Here is a 12,352-nt window from a genome sequence, read left to right on the forward strand (position 1 = left end):
GTGTCAAATAATTGCGTAATTCTTTAGCTGTAGGTATCTTAAGGTGGCGATGTATTGTTTCCTTGGTAACATACCAAGATGCATCTATTAAGGATCTTAGAGTTTTTGATTGGACGCGTGGCCTGACGGAGATGTCAGTGAAAACACGCGTGCCAGTCAACGTGTTAACGTTGAAATCGAAAGAAGAATTCACACGCGTATCGATAACGATTCTCTGGTATTTCGCTGATGACTGTGACACAGGTAGTTCTCCATATCGAAGGAAATGGAATAATCTGAGCGAAAAAAGGCCGCGGGGTTAACCAAGCCTGGCGAAGTTTCAACGGGCCTCCATTCTCTCGTCGTTGGTTGTCTGTTTGCGCGTCGCTTTTCGCCCGTGTGTGTAATATGAATTTAAAGGGAGGACGAGGCCGAGAAAAAGCGATAGCGCGTACGGTCTAGGTAACGCCGATAGTTCTCGGTTCTCCGTCGCTGGCCAAGCATGAAAAAGCAGGGAAGAGAGAGAAGAAGCTGAGAGAAAAAGAGCGCAAAAGGGACTGAGAGAGAAAGAGAGAGAGAACGGGAAAGGGTGATGGCGGTGGGACAGAGGAGGGAAAGGAGCCAAAAAGTGCACGAAGAGGCACGAAACTCGATACAGCCGGTCGGATCTCGAGGCCCTGGAACGCGATATCCCTGATTCTTGCCGACGTGCATGGATCATACTCGGTCCTCTGTTAACTCGTGCTGCGCTAAAAAACCAGCGCCCTAATCGGAATCAAATCTCTATCTGTCGTTGGAGCCGCGGCTGCTCGCCATCCCTGCGACTTCTTTACGACTTCTCTCCGCTCTTCTTTCCCTCTTTCCTCTTTCTTGCGCTGGCTGCGTCGGTGCTTGACCCCCTGACACCGCCGGCCACGGTCCTCAGGAATTCCTGCTGGCCGTGTGAGAACGTGTTTCCAGAGCAAGCAGTCGTTTCTCCGTCTTGCCAACGTCTGATTATCGCCTCCGATTGAAACGTCACTACCTGTATCCTCCCCGTCATCCATCAGTGTACCAGTCGCTGTTTTGACAGCCGAAGCCTCGCCAACCTCGCGAGCAGCAGACTCGAGCACGCGTATCGTCCCACACGGATTCTTCCACTCGATCGAATCGAATCCTGTTTCACGAAACGACTGCCACGCCAGGAATTTCTTACAGCGATGGTCGTTGAGAATTTTTGACGAAAGTTTGACGGGTTTTTAACGAAAATTCTCTTCGTGCTCGATTAGCGCTAGATCCTGCATTTCTCTATGTTTGTGGGAAATTTATTATATTTCAATTGCGCGGGCATTTTGTTACTCGAAGGTGCGTTTAACTTGTTCAACGTTGACATAACGTTAGAGCTACCAACGATTGAAACGTGTAAGGATTGCATAGCAAGAAAATTAGCGTGGAAGATAGGAAACGTTCGTCCGTTTATTTTACAAAGAATCGTTCAAAGTCTCAGAGATTCGTCGTTGCAAGCCTACGAAACTCCTATGGAAAATCACAAATTGGTCGCTTTGACCGTATACCTGCTTGCACTAAATGACGCGAAAGGACGAGGCAATGTAATATTTCTGCTTTCTGTAACAGTTGCTAGGTAGAACAATTCCACTTGTTCCACGGCTATTCTCAAAAATACTTGTCCGCGTAAAAAATGCGCAGTCCAGTCGTTGGAAACGTACGATCGCTTGCAGTCTCGGGTCGTCCGAATCTGCCAGCCTGCAGACTCGTTAGAGAAACGGTTCCCGGAGGATGTTTCTGTCCGCGAGTGATCGATCGAGGAAAGTGCCACGCGGATCGGGGGCGTGCAGGGCGATGGGTAAAAAATAAACAAGACAGGCGGACGCTCGCGCTCCCCGGGATGCATAATACACACAGTGGTTGCGGCAGACAGGAAGGAAGCGCAGCCAACCGCGAAGCCCACGGGCTCTCAGAGAGGTGCATACGTAATTGCAGGCCACGCGGGAGGCGCTGCTTTTGTAGGTTACCCTCTCCTCTCTTTCTTTCTTTCTTTCTCTCTTTTTCCCTCTTTCTGACTCCCTCCTTGTCCTCCTCTCTCTCTCTCTTTCTATTCTTCCATCTCTTGCTATCTTTGTTCTCGACCTGCCGATCCTCCCGCTGCGCTCTTCTCGTGCGTGTTTATCTCGGTCGTTTTATCTGGCTGGCGTTGCACCGCGCGTTTTTCCGTCTATCCGCTCTGTCTCTCGCATTTTTCCTTCTCGCTTTCCTTCGTCTACCTGCGGCCGCTTAATTGCTCTATTTACCCCCTGCTCGCTTCGGTCTCCTGGCTGCGTACGACCCCGTCGAAAGTTTCGCCGTGCAACAACGAGCGCGGAGTCTCGTTTCGTGCGAGCAAACTGTGCAGGCCCGTTGCGACGAGCAAGCCGGAGGATCCGCCGGTCGAACACGGCGCACAGGTCGTGCAAAACTCGCGACCGCCGCCATCTTGCGCAAATGCACACGCCAACCGAAGGCGGAGCCTCTCCCGGGGCTCTCTCTTTCTCTCTTTCCCGGTTGCGTCTGTCTTGTTGGCCTCTCTCTCCCCCGGAGAGAGCAGAGTCTCGCGAGGCAGATGCAACTCGCGATGCAGCTTCGCCGCGATCAATCTTCCTCCTCGTTGTTGCTTCTCTCTCTTTCTCTTTGTATTTCTCTCTCTCTCTCTCTCTCTCTCTCTCTCTCTCGCTCGCCTCTGGCTAAGAGGGTTCCTCTGGAGTCTCGAGTCGAGTGCAGCGAGTCGGTAGCCCCCTCTCGGTGTCACGATTCGACGGCGCGCAGGCTACGCTCGCCCTCCGCCTGGCAGATTTTTTACTTTTATCCAGAGGTCAGCCAGTTTCCTGGACCCGCGATCCGTTTTCTTTCGAGCTGTCGCGAGCGCTCGCGGCTTCTCGCCGTGGATTTTCGATTTCGCGATTTTCGCTTCGTTTAGCCGTCGGTGACGGCGAGCAGAAAATAAGAGACGAAAAATCGATCTCGTGGTTTCTTCTTGCGAATAATTGGCGAGCGCTTAAGAGAGCTCGCGGCGAGGAAAAAAGAATCGATAAAGCCAGGGCAAGCGTATGGGGTGAAATTGCATGTTATTACGAGAAAGCCGCTGGTGGCGGTCGACGACCAAATGAGACGTTATTTTCTCCTGGAATTTCGTACACGCCGTGAATCTTATTACGACCGAGGCGCGGTCTCTCTCCGCTCCTCCTTACTTCCACCCCTCCATCTGGCCTTTTTCTTTTTCCCTTTGTTTGCCATCGTAATTCGGCGATTTACGACGTGCCGTGCCGAAGTATTTTCGCGAAAATAACTATCCTTAATCTTTACGTGTCTTTAATGTTGGGAGATAAGTCGCGTTTCGTCGGTAGCGTTCGATGAACTCGAAAACTCTGCCTCCGCTTCCCCCTCCCCTCACAGCCGTTGCCAACGAAAATCGAATCGCGAGAAAAATCGCGAGACGGTTACGTCGGTTAAACGAGTGGTCGGTCGATTCGTGGAATCGCGGACTGTTAAGGGCGATAGATGGCTTAATCGCGGAACGGTGCACGACGATTGCTCGATGACTTACTCGAGCAAAGAAGAGGCGACGTAACGAGGGAATAATTAGCCGGAGCTGTAGAAACGCGGTTGGAGCCTTTCCTTGAAATAGCGACGAGAGCCGCGCATAATTCACGCGATTTCCTTTCTCGACGCGATTTTCTCCTGGCTGGCTCGCGGTGAATGAAATGGCCGCGTTCGTTATCCGCCGCGATCTCTCGCCTCAATGGAAAACAAGCGTCCGCGAAATGGCCGCCAGAAATCAATTTCCATGCATTGGCCGGTGTTGAATCAGCGTGGTTAAAAATTCGTGCATCGACAGGCTTCCTTGCTTTCTCGTTACGTCTTTTTATACGTTTGTATACGTCGATAGGGAAAGGCTCGTCCTTTGAAAGCGACGGCCCGACGCTTTGAATCCTTTCCAGCCTTTCACGCTCGTCGCTCGTTCACGACGCCTGTGCACAAAAGCGACGCGGCCACAGTCAACGGTCACCTCGGGGCGCCTAATTATTTGGAGTGCAGCCGCTTTGATGTCGAATGCCGACCCAAACGGAGATACCACGCGTGTCACCGCGCTTTCCATTCACCGGATAAATCGCGCAGAGAAGATTTCGCGCCTCTGGAAACTCCACCGATGAATGAGAGAATCCTCTGCTTTTTCCATCGCGTCGCTCGCGTAAATCTCGCAGTCGCGCACTTGGTGCAATCCAATTAAAAGATCCGTATCTTTATTGCATTTTCAATCTTATGGAAATTGTATACGTAATGTCGGATATCCGCCGACTTGCGAGACCGTACCGCGTTCGACCTTGAAACGTCTCATCACGCGCTCACTTGTCGTCTTCTCTTGCATGGCAAACTCGTATTGCTTCTGACCTGCGCCACCGTGCGCGAGTATTTGGACACCCGGTACAGCAATCCGATCGAAAGACCTGGTACTTTTATTACATTTTCCACGTTAGGAAAATCGTCGTGTATGTAACGTCGGACACGCTGGCTCGCGAGATTGTACCGTGTTGGACATTGAAACGTCTCATCGCGCTGATTTATCTTCTCTTCACAGAATAAATTCGATAAACTCGACATACCGTGTTGCTTCTGACATATATAATCGTGCGGAAGTATTAGAACACTTGGAACAATTTAATCGGTAGATTGGTATTTGTCGAAGCGAGTTCCATTTCAAGGAAAACTCAACGTCTTTTCTAAAGTTTAGTTTTCTTAACCCGAGAACCCATTGAGTATTTTTTAGCACTAAGTCAGTTTCAAGGGTCTCTTAAGCATCGTAGTTTTCCAGCAACATGCGTTGCTCAGATGCAACAGGGTACAGACAGGTCAGTTTTCGGTAATTGTACGAATACCCATAGACCCCCATGGCTTCCAAGCTCTTTCGTAAAGCAACGCTGCCAGCGGATCTGTACTAGCATACACATTTTACTTGCACTTAGACTTGCTTAAATATTTTTTTTTTTATTATTTAATTTGTACTTTACAATTTGTCCAGCTGGACATTTGGTAAATCTTCTAGCTTAATTGCTAAATAACATGTGGATGGCTACCCCCAGCTACCCCCAACATCTTCGAGTTTGACTATTTTATTTCTTTAGTTTTGTTTTTTTTATTATTTAATTTGTACTTTACAATTTGCCCAGCTGGACATTTGTTAAATTTTCTAACTTAATTGCTAAATAACATGTGGATGGCTATCCCCAGCGGGATACCCTCTTCACGTTTGACTATTTTTTTTTCCACGTTTAGGTTAACACGATTTTCGAAATCTCTTTTGCTTCTCTATTTTTCCTTATTTCTTGTCATATGGTTTTTTTTTATTATTATTTAATTTGTACTTTACAATTTTTCCAGCTGGACATTTGTTAAATTTTCTAGCTTAATTGCTAAATAACACGTCGAATACCATCTTCGTGTTTGACTATTTTATTTCTTTAGTTTTTTTTTTTTTTTTTTTAATTTAATTTGTACTTTAAAATTTGTTCAGTTGAACATTTGGTAAATTTTCTAGCTTAATTGCTAAATAACATGTGGATGGCTACCCCCAGCTACCCCCAACATCTTCGAGTTTGACTATTTTATTTCTTTAGTTTTGTTTTTTTTTATTATTTAATTTGTACTTTACAATTTGCCCAGCTGGACATTTGTTAAATTTTCTAACTTAATTGCTAAATAACATGTGGATGGCTATCCCCAGCGGGATACCCTCTTCACGTTTGACTATTCTTTTTCCACGTTTAGGTTAACACGATTTTCGAAATCTCTTTTGCTTCTCTATTTTTCCTTATTTCTTGTCTTATATGGTTTTTTTTTATTATTATTTAATTTGTACTTTACAATTTTTCCAGCTGGACATTTGTTAAATTTTCTAGCTTAATTGCTAAATAACACGTCGAATACCATCTTCGTATTTGACTATTTTATTTCTTTAGTTTTTTTTTTTTTTTTTTTTAATTTAATTTGTACTTTAAAATTTGTTCAGTTGAACATTTGGTAAATTTTCTAGCTTAATTGCTAAATAACACGTCGAATACCATCTTCGAGTTTGACTATTTTATTTCTTTAGTTTTTCTTTTTTTATTATTTAATTTGTACTTTAAATTTTGTTCAGTTGGACATTTGGTAAATTTTCTAGCTTAATTGCTAAATAACACGTGGATGGCTATCCCCAGCCGGATACCACCTTCGAGTTTGACTATTTTATTTCTTTAGTTTTTTCTCTTTATTATTTAATTTGTACTTTACAGTTTGTCCAGCTGGAGATTTGCTAAATTTTTCTGACTTAATTGCCGAACAACACGTGGATGGTCTACTCTCAGCGGGATGCCATCTTTGAGTTTGACTACTTTATTTCTTTAGTTTTTTTTTTTTTTTCTTTTATCATTTAATTTGTACTTTACAGTTTGTCCAGCTGGAGATTTGCTAAATTTTTCTGACTTAATTGCTGAATAATATGTGGATGATCTACTCTCAGCGGGATACCATCTTGGAATGCTTAATACTAGAACTACCACATCAGTCAAATTGACTGGTTTGACAGTTTCATTTTAAAATTCGTGTTTTATATTCTTTCTACAATGATGTAATGACTTTCGAAACGACAACTAAGAGAATAATATAATGAATTTTATTTTATATTTTATGTATTCAAACTGAAAATAATTTCGTATCGAGGCTACTTATACCAATACCAGCCAAAATATAAAATTTCTTACAATCTGTTTATCGAACCCCAATTTCCTCGTTTTCTACAACTTTCCACACGTTTTTCAAATTTTTACCACGTATCATTCGTTATGACGATAGTCAGTTATCAGAAAAATTCCAGATCGATCGCTGGATCGCTAGATGCTAACACTAGAAATACCACAGTAGTCGAAACTACTGATTCTACAATTTTATAAATTTATCAGCCCTCGTTTAGGAATCCCAAATGGATTAATAATACCAAAAATTTACTACATAACATTGAATTGCTTCTGTGAGAAAATAATAAATCAATAAATATAAAGATATTCTATTATTACGTATTTTTTAAAGACCAGTCATTTTCACCGGTTTTGGTAGAAATAGCTTCGTGTTAACTATAAGTAGTTCTAGTGTTAAATATCTTTTTCTATTATATATTCATCCACGCATTTCCTTTCTCTCTCTCTCTATCTCTATCTCTCTCTCTCTCTCTCTCTCTCTCTCTCTCTCTCTCTCTCTATTACGAGATAAAACCTTAACAGTAGTTTTATCAAGTACGTTTGCAACGCTTCGTTAGAAGAATCTTTCTCTGCTGCTAATTCCTTGCTTCTTGCCTGCTCCGCTAAATTGCAAGTAAAACGTGGAGTACAACCGTATCGATCAAGTTCCATATTTATCTTTGATAAATAGCTGACGCTTGATCGAATCTGTAGGAACTTGCGGAACGCGGTTGAAAACACATAAGTATTCCACTTATTCCAAGATCTCGGCATTCAACAAATACATTTATATTCGCTGAATTTACATATTTCCGTAGAATCAATGTGATTCACTTTCGATTATTGCTTCCTTATTTATAGCAATTAACGAAAGCTATTTATTTTTATCAATGCTACTAACCGTATCTATTGGGTTAGCAACCAAGTCATTAGGTGGTAATGACAAAATCCGCAAATACTTTTACGTGTATGAGATGAGATGGGAGATGAAAATCAGTGCTCTATAAAAATATCTGTTTAAAACTACAGAAAACTCTTATGCACATACTGCACGCGTTATGTAACGCGTTTTGCAATTTCATTAACACTGCAACGCCTCACACGACTGTCGTGATTCATCGAACTTGAAATGAACGTCAGTTAAAAAGGTGTATAGAAATTGCAAGCTGTTTATTGCAGACGTGAATTTACTACAAAATTATCAAATAGCTCGAATAATCATCTTGCGTGTAGTAAGTGTCATATTATCCTACTAAATAAGTTTAAAGATTTATCAACATGACGAATAGGCGAGTCGTTCGAATCGTGAACAGAGATTAAATTAAACATCTTTATTCCAAGTATACTTATCGATAATTTCCACGTGACCACGAAGTATACTTAGACGCGTCAATGTGCACGTTGTGTACGCGGAAACGTCGAAATTAGGAGCGAAAGTTTAGAAAAGAGATAGGCATGATCGTTCTAATTAATCTCGGCTCGAATTAGTATGCGCATAGTGCACGATATCGCATCTATAGGTGCGCATCTATGCCACGTAGAAAACGAGCTGTGGAAAAAGGCGTTCGAGGGCCAGCAACAATTGCACGCAAATTCGTCTGCTCGAATCGAAAGGAATATAGCGGCGAGCTATCTCGATCCGGTTGCTAGATATTCAGCCGACGAGTCAATTATCATATTAACAGCCGGAATGTCGTATCGCGACCGGTGTGACTTATCGCATCGAATATTTTCAACGCGCGTGGGCGTAGTCTGGCGAGGAGTCGTCGCGATCGAGTAAGCGATTAATGGATCCGATCTAGATTGCGCGTAGATCTCGCCGCTTTATCGCCGACCGATCGTGTAGCAGTAGCTGCAGCTCTAGTCGAGAACGTACGTCGCGTCGTTCGAGGACGTCGAATTCCTTCCGCGAAAACAGGTTTCCACCGAGAGACGCACGAACCACGTTCTTTTCCTCTTTTCCATTATTCCTGCCATTTCGTGCTTTTCAAAAGAGTTTTCGAAAGATCCACTGTCATCACAGGTCCACCGACGCACTGACGTTTTCTCGCCTGTCGCCCATCAGCTCCGATCAGAACTCTTCTATGCCGGTGTCTAAGGTGCGGATTTGCCAGCTTAGCTTAACCCACGATTCATCTAGCGGACTATGCCGTTTATCGCGCTCTTTAGATTTTGCGTGGAAAAGTGGCAGTACATTTGAACGCCGACGACCGATGGTATTTTGTATTTCATTTTTATCTTCTCAGTAATTTTTATTTCTATCGAACAAAACTTGGAATATTCATAATAGTTATGCATATTTAATAATATAGATGTTTCTGACAAAGTGAGGAATATGACGAATGCTATCGTGTCGCTTGTTGCTCTTCGCAGTCGATTAACACGATTAATCGATTAACGTTATCGCGCTGTCTGGGACTTTTCGAGCCTGTTTCTTCAAAGACCCCCGCGAGCCAAACGGATATTCCACCTGGCGCTGGAGTTTTTCCTGGGTTTTCGGTCTTCTTAGCGACTGCCGCTAGCTCGTTGAGTTTTACACTCCTGTCCAATTAACGATGGCTTACATCGTGTAAATTAGCGTTCCACGGCATCCTATTTCGCCATGCACTTGTCTCTCTATTTTACGTTTTATCGTTTCGTTTAGCATTGCAGCCTCGCGGACCATCTTCTTCGGTTTCGGTGTCTGTACGTAGTTTCCAATATCTCAGGTTTCGCTTGTTCACTTTCCACGCGCTTTCCTTGCTTTTTCCGACGCTCTTCTCCGACATTCGACTAACAGCCCCATGGGAGGTTGTTCGTTGCAGTTCGGCGAAAAAGTTCGTTAGCATAACGCGAATAACGCGCGCAAGTTGGGCATCGGGAAAAAGGAAAACAGGCAGCGCTCGAGGTGGAAAAGCGGCGCCATATTAGAAGCGACCTGTTTCGAAACGATCGCCTTGGGAATCGACGCCTGAGCAGCTCCTCGAGACTACCTTAACGAGACCTCTTCGCCTTTTTCTCCTTTTCCCGGCGTCGCGACGTTTGCCAATCTCGCTGCCGGTGAAATTCACGCGTCGATCGCTCGCTCCACAGAAAAACTTACTCTCGGCCGTGGGTGGAGGAGAAGCGAGCGTGAACGTGAATGAGAATGTCTCGGGGATAACGAGAGACGCGGCAGCTTGCGAGATGGCGGCCGCAAAAAGCGGAGAGGACCGGCGCGCAAACGAACGAAAAAGAGCGAACGTCTCGCGGAGAAAGGAGAGGTAGCGGCATGATAAATATCCCTTAGCGCGAAAGTTTTTACCGAAGGAAGTGCGAACTGGCTTCTGCCCCTCGTTCCATCCGCCACGTTGCAAAAATTAACCCGTGAAAATGACGGATTTCCGATTTCCGTATTTTTGTAACAAGATTTTCATCGATTTTGGTTTAGACGGTCGCGTAGGTCCGTTTAATTCAATTAATATCGTCTGAATTATAATAATTTACGCGTAGAATGTTTTTAAAGTTACAATTATTTTCTGATCTCGCCGGTTTAGTTTCTTTCGTGAATTTATCGCGTAGTTTCACGATCTCGTTGTTATTCTTGTACGACTTTTGTAATTGATATTTATTAACAAATAACGTTTTCTCTGCTTTCGTATTTATCGATATTAAGTGGTCGATGCCCGCTCAAAGGCACAGAAATGCATAAAAATGCGTAGAAAGGTAAAGAGTCGGACTTTACGACAGGCGGAAGTATCTGAAATCACCTGAGAGCTTTTTTTATCCTCTCAATTATTAGCACCTCTTCGCTTACCTGCCTTTATGATAATTAACCCTTCGCACTCCATGTCGAGTGTGACTCGATGTCAGTTTTTATTCGAGGAGCTGCTTTGTCGAGTCCAACTCGACATTCTTTCACGTCCAAATCGACACATGTCCTAGAAAACTAGGATCGCGTCCTGGAAATTGTTTCAAGATATATCATACACTTAAAAATTGCAAAATACAAAAATAGAATAAAACTGATATTTAAATGAATTTCTTCCTTCCTTTAATTATTTTAGTTGTCTTATTTTTTAGTTAAACTAAATTTCAAATGAAACACTTAAAAGCTACTGGTAACGAAATTGAAATAAAATTCGCAGTGCAAAGAGTTAATTATATATGCATGTGCGAAAGAAAAGCAGGATCGCATCCTGGAAATTATTTCAAGATATATCATACACTTAAAAATTGCAAAATACAAAAATAGAATAAAACTGGAATTTAAGTGAATTTCTTTCTTCCTTTATTTATTTCAATTGTTTTATTTTTTAGTTAAACTAAATTTCAAATGAAACACTTAAAAGCTGCTGGTAACGAAATTGAAATGAAAATCGCAGTGCAAAGAGTTAATTATACGTATGTGCGAAAGAAAAGCAGGATCGCATCCTGGAAATTGTTTCAGGATATATCATACACTTAAAAATTGCAAAATACAAAAATAGAATAAAACTGGAATTTAAGTGAATTTCTTTCTTCCTTTATTTATTTCAATTGTCTTATTTTTTAGTTAAACTAAATTTCAAATGAAACACTTAAAAGCTGCTGGTAACGAAATTGAAATAAAATTCGGAGTTTCACGTCCAAATTGACAGATGTCCTAGAAAACTAGGATCGCGTCCTGGAAATTGTATCAGGATATATCATACACTTAAAAATTGCAAAATACAAAAATAGAATAAAACTGGAATTTAAATGAATTTCTTCCTTCCTTTATTTATTTCAATTGTTTTATTTTTTAGTTAAACTAAATTTCAAATGAAACACTTAAAAGCTGCTGGTAACGAAGTTGAAATAAAATTCAGAGCGCAAAGAGTTAATTATACGTATGTGCGAAAGAAAAGCAGGATCGCATCCTGGAAATTGTATCAGGATATATCATACACTTAAAAATTGCAAAATATAAAAATAGAATAAAACTGGAATTTAAGCGAATTTCTTTCTTCCTTTATTTATTTCAATTGTCTTATTTTCTAGTTAAACTAAATTTCAAATGAAACACTTAAAAGCTACTGGTAACGAAGTTGAAATAAAATTCAGAGCGCAAAGGGTTAATATCAATATCGTTCGGTTTCACCGAAAAATAACACGGAAATGGCGAGGCAACGTGGAAAACCCATAAAACAAAGCACCGAGTACAAAGGTCCAGGTACTTAGGAACAGTAGCCAAGAACGTTGCGCGCGGTATTTTGCAAAATTGGCGATCGCGAGCTTTCACCGAGATCTTGCTCTCTTGTTTACTTTCCATCTAATGCACGAGATCCAATTACAGGCGGGGCATCGCTGCATTCGATTAATTGCATGACGCTGCAGCTGCTCGTCCCGTGCTCTCCCTCTTGATATTACGTTTCATGCTCCTAAATTTAGACGACTTTCCACAGCAGAACCACGTGCATCTTCAACTCGTCGTTCGTTCCCAACTAAAACGTTGATCGCGATACGATCTGTCTCGATTCTCGGTGATTTCGGGCCACTTACGTTCTGTCGGACGACAAAATTTCTGACGACCAAGCGGCGGCTGGAAGAGCCATAAGGCCACAGGTAGAGTCGTAAGTTTAGCGAGGAATACGGAGCGTGACGTCGACTCGAAGCTCGAATTAACGGTCGTAATTCAGCTGCGCCGAGGG

General features: G+C 42.6%; 1 protein-coding gene across 4 annotated transcripts in view; it reads left to right on the forward strand.

The window, feature by feature from the left end:
- Window positions 1-12,352, forward strand: part of LOC139995038 (uncharacterized) — a 90,503-nt gene that overhangs the window by 11,108 nt on the left and 67,043 nt on the right. The window lies entirely within an intron of this gene.

Source organism: Bombus fervidus, chromosome 15 (assembly GCF_041682495.2).
Source record: "Bombus fervidus isolate BK054 chromosome 15, iyBomFerv1, whole genome shotgun sequence".
Taxonomy (NCBI): Eukaryota; Metazoa; Arthropoda; class Insecta; order Hymenoptera; family Apidae; genus Bombus; species Bombus fervidus.